The sequence below is a fragment of the Myotis brandtii genome, unplaced genomic scaffold, assembly GCF_000412655.1.
Source record: "Myotis brandtii unplaced genomic scaffold, ASM41265v1 scaffold54, whole genome shotgun sequence".
In the NCBI taxonomy this organism is placed as follows: Eukaryota; Metazoa; Chordata; class Mammalia; order Chiroptera; family Vespertilionidae; genus Myotis; species Myotis brandtii.
The window spans coordinates 692106-709548 of NW_005369989.1; positions in this window are offsets into that span (position 1 = coordinate 692106).

Consider the following 17443-nt stretch of genomic DNA (forward strand, 5'->3'; position numbering starts at 1 on the left):
AATTTATCACCAGATTCTTGCTTATTGTAAAGGAGGTTCCCCACAGACAAGTTTTTTTTTTGTTTTTACAGGAAATGCAAAGACATTTCCCATGTGATCTTTGTGAAAGGCACTGTAAACAACACCAGTCATGAGGAAACAAAGCTGGAGGAACAAGCCTTTCCCAGCCTGATCCTCTAACCCGGGACTGAACACAGCACACCTGGGGCTGGTTTCTGGCTCCACAATAAGGATATTTTTCACACAAAGAAGCTCTTACGCCCCACGCTGAGCTTCCTCTCGCTAATCCTCATTTCTATGGGATAAGAATGGGCCAGCAGGAGTAGACCCCGGCTATTTTAAAAAACATTTATTTATTTTTTAAATATATTTTTATTCATTTCGGAGAGAAAGGGAAGAGGGAGAGAGAGAGATAGAAGCATCAATGATGAGAGAGAATCATTGATCAACTGCCTCCTGCACGCCCCCTACTGGGGATCGAGCCACAACCTAGGCATATGTCCTTGACTAGAATTGAACCCGGGACCCTTCAGTCAACAGGCCGATGCTCTATCCATTGAGCCAAACCAGCTAGGGCTAAGAACCCTTTTAGAGAGATGACTTGAGTTTGCTCTGCTCATCACTCCCCTCTTCCACTACCACAAGATTCCTACAGGAAAGCAAGCTTTAATAATTCACAATGTGCAATAAGTACAGACAGACACTGTAACTCATACCCATTCAATAAGGAGAGAAAAAAAATAAATTGTATTAATTTATTTTCTTAGTTTAGGCTTGAGAGAGAGAGAGAGAGAAATGTGCCCTATATATACAAGGTCTGGGAATTGTTGGCTGTAAGACCATTTTTACATTTCTAAAAAATAATACCCAAACAATAAAAAATACAAATTCAGCCCTAACCGGTTTGGCTCAGTGGATAGAGCGTCAGCCTTCGGACTGAAGGGTCCCAGGTTCGATTCTGGTCAAGGGCACATGCCCCGGTTTCAGGCTCGATCCCCAGTGGGGAACGTGCAGGAGGCAGCCGATCAATGATTCTCTCTCATCGTTGATGTTTCTATCTCTCTCTCCCTCTCCCTTCCTCTCTGAAACCAATAAAAATATATATATTTTTAAAAAATACAAATTCACATTAGAAGCATGAAATGAGGAGGCAAAGAGGCACAGCCCACATTGTAGTGTGGAAATGCTACCGAGAATCTGCCCACTGCCTCCCACAGGCCACGGCCAGGCGGGGAGCTGAGGCCTACAGAGAATTATTAGCACATGCTGCCATGCTGTCTGTGGATGGTAACCATGAGAACCTGCCTCTCTGCTCAAATGTTGAGCGTCTTTTAGCAGTCATAACCTTGTCTTCTCCTGGCTCAGAGTAGAAGTATTAGGAAGGAGGGATGAAGAGGGGAGAGAGGGAGTCAGTACTGAAGAGGGACACTAAGCAAATGGACTGTTGAAGAATCAGGAAAGCCCTAGCCGATTTGGCTCAGTGGATAGAGCGTCGGCCTGTGGACCAAAGGGTCCTGGGTTTGATTCTGGTCAAGGGCACAGTCAAAGGCACATACCTTGGTTGCAGGCTTCTCCTTGGCCTGGGTCCTGGCTGGAGCACGTGCAGGAGGCAACCAATTGATGTGTTTCTCTCACATCGATGTTTCTCCCTGCCCTTCCTTCTCTCTTCCACTCTCCCTAAAAATCAATGGAAAAATATCCTCAGATGAGGATTAACAACAACAACAAAAAAGATCAGGAAAGATGTCATCCACTCTATTGGAGGTCTCAAGAAACAGGTGGAAAATGGATGGGCTTTAGATATCAGCCCTACTCTATATCCTGCAAGAACTTCATTCATTCATTGATTCATTCATTCCCACTAGTTTTCCCACACTTGTCCCTCACCTTGGCATCCCTCTCACCCTCCTACCCCAACGAGGTCTTGTCTACTCACGCTTTTTCTGTTTTCCATCATGACTGCATTCTATGAAGGTAGGTCTCCATCCATTCTCTAATCCGAACAGATAAAAACTGATTCCAAACTTTTAACACTACTGTGTCTGCTCCTGGGGAAATCAAAGGAAACAAACCCGCAAAATCTTCTGTTGTGCAAACACCATAGCCTTTTGTTTCCAAGCCTGCTCCTAGGGCTGCCTCAGAGACTGATGCTATGGCCCTGTGGCTAGAGTGTGACACCAGTATTACCTTAAAATAATGTATTGCATATATGATCCTGTCAATGCACTTTTCAAACTTTAAGACAACCTTGCCAATAGAACTCTCGTATCCAGCTTGTTTATCAATGGCTGAGAGCAGGTGACAGACATGTTGAGTGGAGTCAGGTGGGCGTGGAGGTGCCTAGAAGGGAGACCTGTCTTGTTGGCACTGTTCCTTTTGTCATCACATGCCTCCTTTGGCCAATTAAAATGTCTTCTCCTTAGTCTTACAAGGAATCAAAAATTATAGCCAACATCTAAACAAACTCAAGAGGATTTATTTAACAAGCTGATAACAAATTTAAAACTGTCAGAACAGAGACAATTTAAAATCATGTGAGGACCACAATTCACGTCTACCTTTGCCCACCTTCAAGACACTCCTGTCACTTTCCAGACATTGCCTCACTGAGGCTCTCACCCTCAGGAGGGAGGACAGTCTGGCAGGTTCTGAGTATTTCCCGTCTCTGGATGGAATGGGAAATTAAGGCTGATGTTGGAAATTCTAGCTTCTAAAAAGCACAGCAGGATGATCAAAAGCATCAGACATCACCAAACGAAGGTGAAGGCAAGAACAAAAAGACACAGGTACCTTTTGAGAGCAGACAGTGAGAGACAGCCTTTTACAGAGCAGAGTATCAAAGGAGGCTCATTAGGCCTGGCAAGGCCCATAAAAGAGAGCGCAGACAGAGCAGTGACTCATGGAAGGCAGCTCAAGTGTGGTCCAGAGGAGCATGTCCTCCCTGAGGCTGCAACCGCCAACGGGATGGTGGGTGAGCTATCTGTCAGTGCTTCAAAGGCCTCTGGAGCAAAGCCATGGGGTTCCAGCCAGGTGAGCACACAGAGTGCTGTTCTGATCCGAAGCCAGAACATGGTGTAGGCCTCCAAGATAACCTGTGACTGGGCAAGTCGACCGGTATAAACAGGTGGGTGAGTATCATCATCTCCCCTAGATGAGTAATGGCTCTACCAGTAATATTTATTTATAGGTTAATTCTACCAATTAGCAAAACATAAAAGAAATAGAAGAGACGATCTAGAAGATAGACTACCCGAGTCTAAACCCAGGCTATGTCACCTACTACCATTATCTTGGAAAAGTAACCATTCTAGGCCTTAGTTTCTTCATGTGTAAAATCAGGATTTTTCAGGATTCTTGGGCGGATTAAATAAGATAACAGATACAAATAATTTAGTACAATACCTCTCAGTCAATGGGAACTATTATCATTATAATAGTAAGTCTTATCTATACAAGAGCAAAACTAACACAGAAAAGTAAAATCAATATACAAGCGATGTGTGTGTGTGGAAGGGGGAGTGTAGTGATAGTTATCATATTAGCCCTAATTAGGCAAATATGATTACCTTGGGCATTATATTAAGCTCTGAGCTTCCTGGAATCTAAGGAGAAAAAGAGTCATTAAGACCAAATTACTCTTATATTAGTAAATGCAGAAACTGATACATAATTCATCCCCAGTCAACTTGTGAGCACTCAGGAATAACACTAATCCTTCCCCTGTCCCATCCTGCTTCTCTCACTCCCCTTCTCCTGAGAAAACTATCTTCATGAACCTCATTCAGGAGTGTGGTCACCTGAAGTTCTGGGGCGAGGGGACCTGACCTAAAATACCTCTGCAGTACAGAGAGCCCGGGATTCACTCTAGAGCCACCTCACCAACGCTGGTTAAGCCTTAATAGTTGTTTACCACAATTTCCTTGAGATCCCTCATGAATGCAGATTAGATGAGTTTTAGTAGAAACACTTAGCACCACTATTTTTTCAAAATATATTTTTTAATTGATTTCAAAGAGGAAAGGAGAAGGAGAAAGAGAGAGAAACATCAATGATGAGAGAGAATCATAGATGGGCTGCCTCCTGCATGCCCACGACTAGGGATTGAGCCTACATCCTGGGAATGTGATTAGACCAGGAATCGAACTGTGAGTCACGCTGGTTGGGCAGAAGCAAAACTTTTTAAAGGCTAATTGTGGAGGGAGGGATTTCTAGTTCCTTTCTCTGCCTGCTGTAATGATCATCATGACAACTGTACATCCTGGGATGTCTCCTTAACCCCACCAGTCTCTTGTTTGGGGAATAACAAAGGTCTAACCAGCTGAAGTGAGAGAGAAAATTGGGAGGCAGTTTCAAATGAAGGTCATTGGGTAGCATTACCATTACACTCAGAACAAAGGAGTTACTGGCCTTTTAAAGGAAATCAATTTTCTAGCACTTGCATTATTGATTACATATTGGGGAGATTTTGCCCACTGGCCCAAAAGAGAAATTTTATGGTCCCAAAATGAGTTATGTGACTGAAAATTCACCATTTGTCTATTCTTCAAATCTTTATTGAAGGTTCTCACACAATTGCTAGCAGGAATGGCAATTGGTAGAATCTTATGGAGAATAATTTGTAAAAGTCTATCAAAATTACACGATTTGATATGCATGTTGATCCCAGCAATTCCAATTCTAAGAGTGTATCTTATAGGTCACTTAACGTATGCACATGGGTATTCTATACACGATTGGTTATAATAGGGAAAGATCGGTAAGGAACTGGTTAAATATATCTATACTCAGAAATTTAATGCAGCTATCAAAAAAAGAAGTGTTTCTTATAACCATTTAAACTAGCTCCAGAGTGAAAGCAATCCAATGAATTTTTGCTGCATCATAAGTACATGTGAGAGCAAACACACAGATGCACCCAGGCACAGGCCCTGAAATAAATTACATGGGACTTGTAGGGAACAGGATCTGGGCGGGTAAGAATTTTAATAGCAATGCAGAATGTGACTCAGGCTCAGCTCTCCCCCTCAGGCATTTCCAACCCTCTGACCTGGGTTTCATCATCACTCTTGTGCTGGGTAGCTTGGAAGAGGCCTCCAAGAAGCTAGGCGTTTTTTCCTTCCCTTTCCTCCAGCTTCTCTGGGTGAGCGGGGTGGAGGTTACATAAGGCAACGTCTGCCAAAGAAAAAGATGGGTTTTCACAACAGTTTTCAAGAAAACAGCCAACAGGTGGGAACACTCAGTGTCCAGAAGTGACTGAGGGCAGTGTTTCAGTAGCTACTGTCATCTCAATGAGGATCAAAGGGACCCCTCTTTGCAGAATGTCGCAAACAGTAATAGAACAGCCAACTTTTACTGAGTGTGTACAGTATGCAAGGACTCCACCCTTTCCTTACCTGGTTTCAGTTGTACCAAAATTTTGATTTTACAGATGGGGAAACTGAGGCTTACAGAGGGCAGGTAGCTATTCTAAGATGGAAAGTTTTAGGACTCAGGATCTTCTTACTCTGTCTTTTTATTTTATTAATTTTTTAATTGATTTAAAAAAGATTGATTTCAGAGAGGAAGGGCAAGGGAGAGAGAGATAGAAACATCAATGATGAGAGAGAATCATTGATTGGCTGCCTCCTGCATGCCTCATACTGGGGATGGAGCCTGCAACCTAGGCATGTGCCCTGACCGTTACCTCCTGGTTCATAGGTCGACGCTCAACCACTGAGCCACGCACGCCAGCCAGGCTTACTCTATCCTTTTAAACTCTCCATAATATTTACTCCTTGTGAAATAATAGTATCCAGAGAAGTAGCTTTTCTTTTTTCTTGGCAGGAGACGTTGGGGAAGACATGCTAAAATTACAAAAGTGCCTCCTAGTTCCTAAGGACCGTAAGGGCCCACCATGTAAACAAAGGCTTTGAGTGACTTTTTCAGAGCAGCCTCCATTCCAGGCCCCCAGGGCACAGCCACATTGGCTCCCTGGTTCTCGGCATGGAACTCGCTCTGAGTAGCCTGTTCCCACTGGTAACTTTCCTGTTCAAACAGGTGGGGATGTGGGGCAGGCCATCAGACATACTCAGAACTGAGCTCAGAGAAGCAGGTACTTGGAAGAGATAGAACCAAAAGAATGTCACATACTTTCAAATGACAGAGGTGAGCCTGAGGTCCAAGGCCCCCAAATGGGCTGCAAACAGAGCCGTTGCATGAGCACGGAGCCAAACAACAGGGGCCCATTCTTCCCACCTAGGTTTACAGACAGGTAGTTCCCAAGGTTTTGGCCTTGCCCTTAGATTTGTTTTTCTTAAAGGACCTCCACTCCGTTCTGGAGAAGAGCAGGATGCCCTTTCCTGCACCCCCGCTGCACCTGGGAACCTTGTGAGGGAGTTTAGCTACAAGTCGCTTAGAAAGGCTATGGCAGCTAGAAGCTCAAGGCTGCTGGCATGTTCAGAGAGGCAGCTCATGCAGCCAGGTTCATCTCTCTCCGCCCCCTCCCCCCCCACCGGATCCAAGCAGCTTATAATAGGAATTGGGGCTAAGGAGAATGACAATGGCACCAAATTGGGCATTTGTCTCACCCTGTTGGGGCTCGTTGGGGCACACCGGCTGCCTGTTGAGCACACCCTGGAAACCAGACGGAGGGTGATTGGCCCACAGCTCTCCCCTGGAACTTTGCTCCCAGCAGGTGGCATTTGCAAGCCCTGGTGACAGTGATAGCAGCACCCCGCCCCACTGTTCTCAGCAGCAGCTTGAGAACGCCAAGCCACCAGAGCTCATCCTGCTCCCAAGCCTTGTTAGCATCTCCGGACTCACTGCCGCATCTCCATCTTCACCTCAGTGGCTGAGATCTCAGAAAGAGTAAAGGAACCGGGAACGGCTGTTCCTGAATTTTTCTGCAGAAATCAGAATGCGATCACAAGGCATGAGGTGCTGTATGGCCTCCCACCTCATCACCTGCCTTCGAAGGAGCTAAGGCCGTCCACACTTCAATCTGCAAGGAAATCGGCTTGTGGTTCTCCCCACGTGGGAGGCATCCTCATTTTTCCTCTCAGAGAAGAAAGTGACGACACAAATCTGCCCTCTGGTGGGCAAGGAGAGGCATTACGCGCCAGAAAAAGAGCGAGGAAAGGGAATGATTTGAGACTTGACTGCATTTCCCAAAACTGACCCGCTGATTGAGATTTTGCCAATACGGCTCAGACTGAATATGCAGACCAGGTCTGCCAAACTTGGACTCGTCATTCCATGAATGTAATGGCTTCTTCGTGAAGAAGTGACATCAGGAGGGAGAAAGCATTGGATTTGGAGTCAGGTGCGCCTGGCACGGAAGAGGCAAGTGACTTTAGGTGGTTCCATCCTCAGCTGTCTCGTATGCCAAATTGGGATAATAGGACCTTATCATGGGAGTGTGGTGAGAACCAAGGACATTTTGGAGCGCACTGTTTGGGCTAAGATTGCACTTCATGGACTCAGCCACATGGCACAGTGTTTAAGCACCCAGACTGGGCAGCCGCCTGAGTGCCTGGGTTGAAATTCGCTCCGTCATTTACGAGCTATCTGACTGACGCGTGTTTCCTGACTCTCTGTGCTTCGGTTTCCTCCCTTGTTACCTGAGATAAGCTACCTGCCCCATAGGGTCGTTTTGAGCAATAAGTGAATCCATGTTTGCAAAGTGGTTGGAACACATTGGAAATATTTGTTACAAATTAATTATATTCTACAGTCAAACAAAAAAAGTGTGTATTGAGCACCTACTGCATGCACAGCACAGTGTTAGAAGCACAAAACTTTTTAATCTAGCCAAGGAATCATAGAAAATAGCTAAGATTTATGAGCACTCACAGTGTCAGTCTTAGAAGCACTTTCTATGTGTTTCCCTGCTTAATAATACTATTAAACAGCAGCTAGATAGAAAAAGCACCCACTGTATATGATTCATTCATAGGAAATGTTGGAAAGACTAATATGTAACTGAAAGTGATAGAGCACAAACGTGGATGCCTTGGGGCAGGTGTGGGGATTGGGATTTGACTGGCGAAAGACACAAAGAAACCTTTAACGGTCATAGAAATATTTTGCATCCTGAGTGTCGATGTATACCTGTTAAGTCTCATTGAACAACATACTTGAAATGTGTTCATTTCATTTGTGAACGTTTTACTTCAATAAAGTTGCTTTTAAAAGCAACTGGTGTCGCTTAGTGATTGAGCATAGCATAGACCCAAGCACCATAGACCCATGCTCCAAGAGGTCACCAGTTTGATTCCTGGTCAGGGCACATGTGTTGTCGTCCCCCTCCCCTTCTCCCACACCCCCCCCCCTCGTGTTGCCAGGTCAATCCCTGACAAGGGGTATGTAGGAGGCCACAGATGGATGTTGATGCATCGATGTTTCTCTCTCTCTCTTCCTCTCTCTCTAAAATCAATAAAAACATATTTTTAAAAAAACTTGAGAAACGTCAACAAATTGAAATGTATAGTATTTAGTTGAGTCTAGATTAGAACAAATATTTTTAAAAATTTAAGGCAATTAGATACAAGAAAATTATAGTCTTACATGTTTTCATCAATAAAAATTAAGAAGAGATCATAAAAACATATTTTTAAAAACTTGAGAAATGTCAATAAATTGAAATGTATAGTATCTAGATTAGAACAAATATTTTTTAAGTTTAAGATAATTAGATACTTACAAGAAAATTACAGTCTTACATGTTTTCATCAATAAAAATTAAGAAGAGAAAATTAAGAAGAAACTATAAAAAGAATAACATAAATCTCCAATTAGAAGAATTAAAATTAGAACTAAAATTAAACAGAGAAAACTCAAAGAAGAATAAGAAAGAACCATTAAATATATAAATCTCTGAAAACCGTGGGAAAATACACAGTTAGAAATTATAAACAAGTACAAAATTATAAAAAAGCTACAAACACAGGTATATCTATATATATAAAAAGCTAATATGCAAAGTGTCCCCTGGGAGTTCGATCGAGAGACCATGAGTTCGATCATTGGCTATGATGTGTGCTGCCCACCAGGGGGTGGTGCGGAATGAATCCCAATTAGAAGAATTAAAATTAGAACTAAAAATTAAACAGAGAAAACCCAAAGAAGAATAAGAAAGAACCATTAAATATGTAAATCTCTGAAAACCCTGGGAAAATACACAGTTAGAAATTATAAACAATTACAAAATCATAAAAAAGCTACAAACTCAGGTATATCTATATATATAAAAGGCTAATATGCAAAGTGCCCCCTTCGGAGTTCGACCGAGAGACTGTGAGTTCAATCGTTGGCTATGATGTGCGCTGACCACCAGGGGGTGGTGCGGAGCAAAGGAAGGCCCAGCCAGCAGCCAACAGCTGGGGAAGGAAGGCCCCAGCCAGCAGCCGGAAGGCCCCAATCAGCCCTGATTGCCAGCCAGGCCTCAGGACTATATCTATAAAAGCTAATATGCAAAGTGTCCCCTGGGAGTTCGATCGAGAGACCATGAGTTCGATCATTGGCTATGATGTGTGCTGCCCACCAGGGGGTGGTGCGGAATCAAAGGAAGGCCCAGCCAGCAGCCAACAGCTGGGGAAGGAAGGCCCCAGCCAGCAGCCAGAAGGCCCCAATCGGCCCTGATTGCCCACCAGGCCTCGGGATCCTACCCATGCATAAATTTCATGCACTGGGCCTCTAGTCTGAATATAAAATAGCTATAAGAGAATACTAAAAGAAATGCTTGATTTTTAGTAAACTACTTCTAGAATTAACCTAAAGAGAGGTAGACATTTTGAAGCAATTGTTAAAAGAATAATATGTTAACATGATGGCTGGTAAACGGCCACTGCCTCCCAGATGCCCCAATTGCCACAGCTTCTTCCCTAGGGACCCCTTGGAACTCCAATTTTGAAGCAATTATTAAAAGAATAACATGCTAACATGATGGCTGGTAAACAGTGGTAAGCAGCCACTGCCTCCCAGATGCCCCAGTTGCCACAGCTTCTTCCCTAGGGACCCCTTGGAACTCCCTGCCCCAACCACACACACACAATCCATTGATCAAATGGGAATGCCCAGCAGTGGTGGCCACAGCTAGTGTCCTTCTGACTGGTCAGTACCTACCTTATCATGTCACACTACCTGTGGGAGCATACCCTCTTTATAACAATCTGAGCTTAGAACCTAATTTCATTTTACATATAAATACAAAAATAACATGGTTTTAGTTCATCCTCACCCAAGGATATTTTTCCACTGATTTTTAGAGAGAGTGAAGAGGTGGGGGAAACACACAGAGAGAAACATCAATGTGAGAGAGATACATTGATTGGTTGCCTCCTGCATGTGCCCCGACCAGGGTGCCTGCAACCAAGGTACATGCCCTCGATGTGAATCAAACCCAGGACTCTTCAGTCTGCAGGTTGACACTCTATCCACTGAGCCAAACTGGCTAAGACAAAATAACATGGTTTTAATACCAAACTTTTAGAAACGCAAGTACCATTTAAATAAACAGAAGATTATATTCTGTTTGGATCAGAATATTACTAGGAGTTGTTTGGTTGCCTCCTGCACGTGCCCCGACCAGGGTGCCTGCAACCAAGGTACATGCCCTTGATGTGAATCAAACCCAGGATTCTTCAGTCTGCAGTTTGACACTCTATCCACTGAGCCAACTGGCTAGGACAAAATAACATGGTTTTAATACCAAACTTTTAGAAACGCAAGTACCATTTAAATAAACAGAAGATTATATTCTGTTTGGTTCAGAATGTTACTAGGAGTTGTTTTCCATTTTAGCCTCATGGTAATTTGAATGACCGGCCCACACACTTGCAGCAGCCTACATTTTAATAGTCATATTCATGGTTATTTCTATGCCTCGTCAGATATTTGTCTACTCATGTTATCAGAATATTACTAGGAGTTGTTTTCCATTTCAGCCTCATGGTAATTTGAATGACCAGCCCCACACTTGCAGTAGCCTACATTTTAATAGTCATATTCATGGTATTTCTATGCCTCGTCAGATATTTGTCTACTCATGTTTTCTAGTAGAGTTGTGCCCAAGCACTTTCTTATCAAAAATTTTCATAGCATCTTAGTCTGAATTACTTTTTCAGATGTCTCCTTTATATTCCAGGTGATCATATTCACTTTATAAAATTGTGAATATAGGCAGTTATATTATCTATGCATTTCCTCTCAGGATAATAAAAGGGTGCTAGGGACTGAACTGTGTTTCTTGCCCCCCACCCCACTCATATGTTGAAACAACCCCCAATATGATGGTATTTGGAGATGGGCCTTTGGGAGGTCATTAGGGTTAGATGAGGTCATGAGGGTGGTGCCCTCTTATAAGAGACACCCAGAGATACCAGTCTCTCTCTCTCTCTCACACACACACACACACAGGCACCAAAAAAAGGCCATGTGAGTGCACAGCAAGATAGTGGCCCCCTACAGCCATGAGAAGAGGCCTCAGAGTGAAACCCATCTTGCCAGCTCCTTAGTCTTAAGCATCCCAGCTTCCAGAACTGTGAGAAAATAAATTTATATTGTTTAGACCACTCAGTCTATGGTTTTTCATTATGGTAGCACAAGCAGACTAATATAGGGGGTAATATGAAATATTTTTACAAAAGGGGAGTGGGCATTAGGACTGATTTCACAACAAAGTTATTCCCATAAGATGCCCACTCAAAAAGAAATCGTTCACTTTTGGAAACCTGGCATCTCCAGGCTTTCTCAGGTGTATTGTCTCTCCTCTACTGTGTTGCATCTGGATTAGTTGACCTCCCAGTTGGGAAGTTGAAGAGCTAATCCTCTCATTGTGCCAATACTGCAAAGTGTGGGCAGAAGACTTAAGTTCAACCAGTTGAAATTTCCCTTCCACAGCTTTGAATCTTGAAAAAAACTGATGCATAAATAGAAGGAAATGTCACGTGTTATCCTAGTACCAAGCCTGGCTCTTCAGCCTTCCAATAAATTCTCCCTGTAGTTTAAGAAGACACTGTTTCAGAGATCCTAAGTTAGGCAAACTGCGGCTCTCGAGCCACATGCGGCTCTTTGGCCCCTTAAGTGTGGCTCTTCCTAAGCCTTAGGAGTACCCTAATTAAGTTAATAATAATGTACCTACCTATATAGTTTAAGTTTAAAAAATTTGGCTCTCAAAAGAAATTTCAATCGTTGTACTGTTGATATTTGGCTCTGTTGACTAATGAGTTTGCCGACCACTGTCCTAACCAAAGCAGTAAGAACAGAAAACAAAATAAGAGTTACATAAAGTAGAAATAAAGACACAAGATATCCTTTAGCTGTTGATGAATCCTAAGGAAATTTATTAAAATTCCAGTGTGAACCAGAGAATTTGGTACGAGAGCTGAGCACAAGTTATAAAATGAAAAAAGTCAATGGTATTAATCCCTCCCAGCCACTAGTTCTCAGCTGGGGGCAAATTTGCCCCACAAAGGACATCTGTCAATGTCTAGAGACATTTTTGGTTTTCACAGCTCTGGGTGGGGATAAGTGTTGCTACTGACATCTAGTTGGTAGAAGCCAGGATACTCTTAAATATCAGTAATAAATATAAAATGAAAATTACAAAAGCTACTAATACATTCTTTAATTTTTTAAAATATATATTGTTATTGATTTCAGAGAGGAAGGAAGAGGGAGAGATAGAAACATCAATGATGAGAGAGAATCATGGATCGGCTGCCTCCTGCATGCCCCCTTCTGGGGACTGAGTCCGCAACCGGGCATGTGTCCCTGATGGGAATCGAACCTGGGACCCTTCAGTCCGCAGGCCGATGCTCTATCCACTGAGTCAAACCAGCTAGGGCCAGTTGTTATTTTTATTATTATAAATATAGTTAAGCTTTCTTCTGGGATGTAGTTAAGTTTCAGTTTTTGTTTTTAAGCTTTCTGAGGTGAGCCTGGAGCAGCATTTAGTCCAGGGCTACTTTAGTCCACTACTGAACACAGACCAGAACATTCTGAGTTCTCTTCCCAACATCCCAAGTGTTCTCCTCTAGCTCGTGGGAACAGGTACTTGCCCCAGCCGGTGCCAACACTGGGTACTAATCCCTCCCAGCCACTAGTTCTCAGCTGGGGGCAAATTTGCCCCACAAAGGACATCTGTCAATGTCTAGAGACATTTTTGGTTTTCACAGCTCAGTGTGGAGATGGGGTGTTGCTACTGATATCTGGTTGGTAGAAGCCCGGATGCTGTTGAACATCCCGTAGCCCCCAAAATAAAGAATTATCTGTCCCAAAAGGTCAGTAGTGCTGAGGTTGAGAAATCATACCTGATCCTTTTGGGTGGTTGTTCCCTGGGCTTTGGGAAGTTTCTTCATAGGCAGTTGCTAGTCAGACTCTACAGCATTCTCCTCTCTGGAACTCTGCCCTGAATTCCCGCTGTTGTTGCCTCCATTGGCCTCGCAACGCTATGTCCTCAACTTAAGTAGGCTGCTGGGCTTTGCCTGAGCCTCCGATCTCACCCTGAATGCAGCCTGGACACTTGCCAGGCAGTAAGTTAGAGCAACTTTAGGGTTCTCCTCATTTGTTTCTCTTCTGTAATGGATTGCTATTCTACCTGCCCGATGTCCAATGAGTTGGAAGCCATTTTTTCCCTTCTATTTTGTCGTTTTTATTTTTCATTTTAAAATTTATTTTCCAGACAGAAAGATAAATCATATCCCTGTTACTATATCTTATCTTCGGGAAGTCTGCTTTTGATATACATTTTTTTTAGAATTAATTAGAATTAAATCCTTGATCTAGATCAGGGGTCAAAGCTAGTTGTCTATAGCTGAATCTTTCTCAAAAAGTGTTTCAGTTGTTTCATTGTTTCAAATAAGTTGCCAATATTGAGAAATAATGGAGTTTCCATATACGAATACAGATTTCCATTTATTCTTTAAACAGCTTTTCTGGGGATATCTCAAAACAACTGGAGGGTCCTTAGAAGGCTAACCTTAAATTCCAGGGCTCAGGAATCCTTGCTTTGCCCTTTCTCAGCAAGTTTCCTTTTGCTGAAAGGGAAAGAGGAATAAGAAGGAATTATTTTGAGAAATCCACCGCCAGATTAAGAATTAATTGTAAAGTCTTCTGTTTACATCCTGTCATTCAGAAGAGCATTTCATCAATATGATTAGGATTACCTGCCTCAATCTAGTCTATTTATAGTTTTTTAAAAATGTATATTTTTGTTGATTTTAGAGAGGAAGGGAGAGGGAGAGAGAGATAGAAACAGCAATTATGAGAGAGAACCATTGATCAGTTGCCTCCTGCACGCCCCCACAATGGGGATCGCCCCACACTGAAGCCTGCAACCAGAGCATGTGCCCTAGTGGGGAACTGAACTGTAACCTCCTGGTTCGTAGGTCGATACTCAACCACTGAGCCACGCCAGCCAGGCAGTCTAGTCTATTTACACAATCTGTTTTGACAGCTCTGAGCAGAAGGGTCCCTAAGAAAATACTAGATACCCACCCTACCATTTTATACAAATCCTATTTTGTACTCTGTGACCTCAACTTAATGATATTCAGCTCTGGAACCCAAATACACATCCCCCTCTCCCCCCGCACACACACACACATACAAGCTTTATACACACTTTTGCACAATAACTCAACCCATGTTCCTCTGTGCTTTTCTGTAACATCTATGTGGTCTCTATCAGCTGCCTTCTAAATATAGTCTAATTAGTGGATTAATTAGATCAACAATCACCTTTGAGCACAGGAAAGAACAGGAGTACTGGAGGAAGCAAAGTGTCAAAGACTGTTCTTGGGTTTTAGACTTGTAAGATAAAGATAAAATCTGCCTGCCAAGATGAAGAGGACCAGCAAATACGTAGGGCGGAAGCCATCTAGTCTGTGGATTTACAACCCAGAGCTGAGAATAGGCCAAAGTGCAAGAAGAAAGAGACGCCACTCCTGGCAGGCTTAGGGGGGAAAAAATAAAGAACTAATCATTGAACCAGTTAGCTCTCAAGTCTTGTTCATTCCCTGAAAAGCAACAGAAACAATAATGAAAACCATCCTTTAGAATTTTATGTTTTCATGACTACATATTTTACAGGCCTCTGCAATTTTTTATAAGTTTAAAATATAAACATGTACTTTATCCTTTGTGGTATGCTGCAGGACCAATGGACTCCTTGGGGGCCTGGCACCCAGGTGAGCCCTGTGACCCTCGAGTCTGCCTCTGTGTAGTGGGGTGGACAGAACTAGATCAGTCTCTACGGTGCCTGCCTTCCAGCTCTCCAATTCAGTGACTAAAGGACTTATTAGTGGAAAGCAGTCTAGTCAACATTCTCAGGGCATGGAAATTTGGATATTACAAGAAAAATGGTAACAAAGGCTATTGCAGCAAATATTCTGACTGCCCAGGGGCCTTTGGAATAGGCTATTTGGTGTCTGAGATGAGGAAGGGGATGGGATTATAGCAATGGCATGTACCTGTTAAAATCTACCCTTGTTATTCTTAGAATTACCATGATATTCTCAGTCACCAACTCCATCCAGTTTCAGAAGTTGGGGCCGTGGATTGTGGATAATAACCTGGCAGTCCCATGGACCCCCTCCTCCCCATCTTCTGTCCATCAGATCCCCTCTTCAAACCTGCCTAGACTCCAAACTAAGTCGTAGGAAACCACTTTCTTTACTTGTCAAGGATGCAATCTCTGTTTTCCCATTACAGCCATCAAATCATTTGATAGTCCTTTTTATGGCTTATGATTTTCATATGATCCTCCTTATCAATTTTCAAAATACATTTTTAAGAGGATTAAGAGATTGATAATTTGCCCTGGGAGTAGAAAAGCAAATAGAAACAGACTTCATCACACTGTTATGCACTGGTTTAATATGATTTCTTAGCAATTTGTGTGTAGCAAACTATTTTAATAAGTGTGTGTCATCCACTAAAGCTTACCAATTAATGTACTTTGTGCATTCTCACTGGATTTTCTATGGCCCACGTGTCTCAGAGGGCCACAGCTGTTTCCTGAGATAATATGTGAAGAGCAGAGACCCTGACTTTTTGGGTTACTCAGTTTAATATCCCATTCAAAGTGTCATTGAGACTCACTATCTGAAAGAGATATCTGTGCCTCCATGTTCATCACAGCTTTATTCACAATAGCCCAACTATGGAAACAGCCTGACTGTACATCAACAAATGAATGAACAAGTGAAAACTGACATATCTCTCTGTATATCTTACACAATGTTATGTCAATTACATCTCAATAAAGGTGAAAAAAAAACATGTTAAGAAAACAAAGTGTCATTGAGTACAACTTTCTCATGAGTGTGTTGATAATAATAGTTGCACTGAAATTTACCTTCTTTGTCAAGCCCCTAATGAAATAATGGATCTAGTTGACAATCATCAATGCACAATGGCATGTTCCAAGAAGAGACAAACCAGACATCATGGGCCTCCTGATGGAAGACTGCCATCTATGTATGAATATCATTGCCCAAAACATAGAATCTGAGTCAGGTCAAGTCTTCATATCTAATTACCACTTTGTGGGGAATACAAGGGTCAGAGGGTGATGTTTATTATCGCTATAGAAATGCAATCAGCAAAATCCAGAACTTGGAAAACTAGACAGAATAAATGCTCAGACATCTTTAATAAATTGACGGGAAAAATAGAAGGGGAGCAACAGGAAGATGTCTAGATTCGGAGAATCAACTAGAAGTGTGGGACTTGATCCAAACAAACCAACTGTAAAACAAACAAGAAAAACAACAAAAACTTTATGTATTTTTAAATATCTGAATATTTAAAATGTATATGCAATTATATATTTTTGAAATAATTTTTTAGGGCTATCCATGGAAATAACTGGATTCGATGGATTAGGCATTTCTGTGATTTGTGGTGGAAAGAAGGGGGTGGGATTATGCAATGAAACAAGAGTGGCCATGATTGTTGGTTGTTGTAGCTGGAAGACAACTACATGGGGGACCGTTGCTCCCTACTTTCCTGTATATTTAAAATTTTGTCATTTTTTTAATGAATAAAAAATCTTCCATCAGCCAATGCTCCACAAATCTACACTAATAAAAGAGAAACATGGTAATTAGCGTACGACCGCTACCCTTTTCATTGGCTAATCAGTGAGTATATGCAAATTAACTGTCAGCCAAGATGGCGGCCGGCAGCCAGGCAGCTGGAAGCGCACGAGGCTTGCTTGCTGCAGACTCCAACGTTCCCCGCCACACTTGCCGGCCTCTCATCTGCAACTCTAAGCAACTATATACTATGTTGCAAATAAGAAGGTAAACAAAACCCCAGAAAACAGCCGGACTGAAACCCAGCCGGACCGAAACATTGTATCCATGTTTTCAGCAGCGAGGCCTCAGAGCTAAAGCTGGCCCAAAAAAAAAAAAAAAAAAAAGAAGAAAACAAGGAGCAGTTGGGAGCTTCAGTCACTCGC